We start from the raw sequence: 3,980 nt of genomic DNA, 5'->3' as shown, positions 1-3,980 counted from the left end.
TCGAAAATTTCAATATTTCCACCCGTGTCATACACGGGTTAATAACCTAGTTATAAAATATAGCCGTTGGAAGATTTTGAATATTGCCAACACCGCATCACATTCCCTTGGACATGCTGTTCACCTCAGCCACAGGCGCGCCACGCCGCAGTTAGTGTGAGCATGCTGTGGATGATTAGGAAGTTCGTTTGGACTGTTTACGATGATTTGGGGGGGGGGGAGAACAACTTATGCAGCACTAATTCTATGCCATCATGTCATTTTCTAATACATAATACTTCAAACTTCAATTACTAACTAAATAATTGCTTCTAATAAAATGTGTCAATAATATATAACAAAATGATAGACAATATATCTCAACTACCAAGTATCAGACTTAGTTTACAAGAGACAGAAACTTCAACTCAGATTATGATATGAACATTCTTTACAAGGGAGATCTATATATCAAAACACAAAGCCATTTGGTCCACAACAAAAATCAAATAACAAATGGACACTATATATGCATGAATAAACTCACTCAAAAATATATATATCTACTCTGCCACCACTCCCTAACTCAAACTCTCTTACCTCCTATACAACTAATCATTCAAAGGAATTACAAAAAGCAATGCGACGATTATGAAGAGTTCCAAAAGAAACCCTTCGCAGCCTGCAAATCAACATTAGTATTCACTTTAGACTATTATAAATTTCAATCCATATATATCTTTTTATTTCTTCTTTTTTTTTACATTATATTCATGTATAAATTGCATTGCCTCCACTTTTGGCAAAATATGTTACTTCATATTTACTTATTACCCCCTAGCTTGGTCCACAAGATTTACCTTTTTTGTAAAATTAGAATTATGGTATAACCAATTAATGAAATCTAGTATATACATTAAGCTTGCATTAAAAACATTGTTCTTTAATTATATCTGCTGAAATACCACCTGTGAGGAAAATTATACTGCTTTTTCAAAGAAACTAGTGATATTTAGGTTGCCAAAAAGACACTTCAGCAGTAAAAGAAATTTAAAATAAAAAGTACTTATTTATTAGGAAAAAAAACGCACCAGAATATATAGTCGCTGAGGTTGGTAGCGCAGGCAATGACATCTCTGCCAAAAAATGGTGATAGACATTAGAATACGAATAGACATGAGCCATCTTTAAATCACATTTTATTGTCAAGATTATGTCAGAACCACGAGAACCGCATAAGCACATGCACATAGTGCTTCACTAAAAGGGAAAAATCGAAAGAATGATTTAGTTCTCTCTCCCATTTATTTTCTTTATCTCCTCTCCTGATTTATTTTTTTAAAAAAGTATGACAATGTACACATGCGCATGAAGTGTATGCACTTAGACAAAACGCTATCAGTACAAGTGTTAAAAACGTTCTTGCAGCCCTCAACATAATATTGGTTCTAAATGAAGGCCCATCCATATATGTAATCAAACATATTTGGAACACTATTTATGTGTGGCTTATTTAGTGGATAGTACCAGGAGCACAAAGAGAGAAGGATGCCATAGATGATGAAGGCCACGGTGCAGCAATATTGTCACTTAAATCACACGTGAAACTGAACCCACTTGAATTATCATACACCACGTCTGCTGGCAAGCTTCTAAGTAGACACCCTGCATCAAAAGCATCCATCAATACGCATTCTTTCTATTCATCAAATTATAATAACCTCTTACGACACATTAGTGTGTGTAAAGGTAAAACAAATTCAAATAAAGCAACGGAAGGGAGGTCACCTTCTTCTCCATAAGCTACTTCAGTCCAAATAAGCATAGTTGCGTACAGAAAAAAAAAAAACAAGATCAGATAAATGCAAGATAACAAATTATTGATATAGCTAAAATAAAGTTTAAAAATTGTTTGCAGGTGGACCCAACCCATTTTGACCTGCACCAAGAAATTATCTTTTGCTACTTCCATGAAATAATATTACCTTGGAGGCTAAAATCTTTCAAGTCAACATCACAAAGCTCATAAACGTCGGTTAATACTCCGCCTTTCCGTAACATAGACCCCAAAAGCGATGCACAAATTATCGCTTGCTTGTTTGTAATCAACATTTGTCTTTGAATTCCCGCAATGTATGAATACAGTGAACTACAACATGAAGGATCGTGGCTCACGTTCCGACACGCTTTTATCACTTCAACTGGCTCCTTTAACTCCAACGGGCAAACTACATTCCAAATTTATTATGAATTCTAAACAAGATCATGTAATCATCTAAATAAGAGAAAAGTGCACAAATGGCCCCAGTTTTTTTTACCATATTGCAAGTTTGATTCCCAAATAATAAGAACCAAATATCATGTATATTTGTACCTTTGTTAACTTTACAAGCAGATAATATTCTAAAAGAAGAATCTGCAGCCTCTGATGGAAGTTTCCTTGAAAGCCATGAATACACAACGCCTCTGCAATCGTTTAACACATCAACATGAGTAGGTAAACCTAAACCCGTGTCCATATTCGTGTTAACTACCGACTGTGATGAAGAAATCTTAAACGCAGCCTCCATAATTGCAGGTTGACAAACCGATCTGCAGCATTCTTTAAGCGGATCAATAACACTACAAGCATCCAATATCTTACTCGTGTTTACCATTTTCTCAAAAGTATTTACATCCTTTACGGGACACGAACCACCGGTTAAGTTTGATGATTTAAACGAGCACATCAACGGGACCGAGCTGTTTGCACCTTTGCTCGCTAAAACCTCCACAAGATCAGTGAAACAATCATCAGCCAGGGTGGTGTTTTGTAGAACCAAACTCTCAGAGTTTTTACCAAAATGCCCCTGGAATATGTGAAGTGAGCTGGCGAGTTGTGGGCAACATATTACATTTCCTATAAACGATGCTAGAAGTGAAGTACAGTCGGATGAGGTTTTGTCCATGATGTTTGAAATGGAAGAGAAATTAAACGGGCACCTACCCGTTAAGAACGGTTTGTATGTCTTTGGAAATGAAGGGTACATTGGTGGCAACGTCTTCCCGAGATCGGGGTAATTTGGTAAAACTGAAGGTGATATGTTTATAGGCTCCGGAACTAGGAAGGTTAAACAATTGAGATGTGGCAACTACATTACATTTAGGGAGGAAGTTGGTACTGAGATAGTGAAGAGAATAATGTGAAGGCATAATGAAGCTGCAATTAGATAGTAAATTTTAATCACACGTTATTTAATGGTTTTATAAACAGATAGAATTAAGTTAAATGAAGATACCTCTGAGAAGCATGGTAGACTTTACACAATATATAGGTAGGTTAACTACCCCTTTGGCAAAAATAAGTTATTGCTCTACAGTTTTGAATTAGAGTATTTACACAACAAAAATAAAGTAATAATAATTACCCTGGTTATTTTTACATAAACTTTTTGAAGCTTTTGCATATAAACACATCTAGAGGCCGTTTTAACAAAAACTAAAAATAATAAATAAAAACATAAGAAAACAATTTATAAAAAAAATAAAAAAAAAACTTTACAAAATTTGTGTTTATATGCAAAAGCTCGGGAAAAAAATAATGCAAAAAAGAATATTTCCGATGAATTGCTAGTTAGGCTGGCTCAGTGTTGGAAGAAAGTGTTAGGTAAGTGGACGAATAATGGGATCCTAATCTTTGTTGATTTCAATCAAGTAAACAGAAGGAAATCATACAAAACAAAATAGGCAGATAAGATACAACATACCTACCTAGAGGCAGAGGTGGTGTTGAAATAAATGTGTGATGTGAGGATTTGGTGCTGCAATTATTATTATTTACATACATACATACATACATACAGGGATGATGATGGATCAAATGTATGTATGCTGCTGCTAATACTAAATCAGACACCGTTTTAGGCATTTGTTCAATGAGAACACATTCAGGTGTAGCTCTGTGTGTCTGGATGATTGATTGATTGATTGATTATGGTGGGCCTTGTTGGACAGCCCACCCA

At 35.2% G+C, this 3,980-nt stretch overlaps 1 pseudogene across 1 annotated transcript; it reads right to left on the bottom strand.

Moving 5' to 3' along the window:
• Positions 1-425: 425 nt before the first annotated feature.
• On the bottom strand, positions 426-3,270 carry LOC143580188 (putative GPI-anchored protein At1g61900; annotated as a pseudogene). Its single transcript, XR_013143598.1, has 7 exons — positions 3,258-3,270; positions 2,354-3,178; positions 1,965-2,207; positions 1,768-1,785; positions 1,507-1,644; positions 1,071-1,115; positions 426-661 (listed from the first exon to the last, which is right to left on the bottom strand). The product of XR_013143598.1 is annotated as a putative GPI-anchored protein At1g61900 (transcript).
• Positions 3,271-3,980: the final 710 nt, after the last annotated feature.

The sequence above is a fragment of the Bidens hawaiensis genome, unplaced genomic scaffold (genome assembly GCF_021521415.1).
Source record: "Bidens hawaiensis isolate Kalapana, Puna unplaced genomic scaffold, B.hawaiensis_p1.1 tig00030276_1, whole genome shotgun sequence".
NCBI classification, from domain to species: Eukaryota; Viridiplantae; Streptophyta; class Magnoliopsida; order Asterales; family Asteraceae; genus Bidens; species Bidens hawaiensis.
The sequence above is the reverse complement of the archived record's forward strand: the minus strand, read 5'-3'. Positions and strand labels throughout refer to the sequence as shown.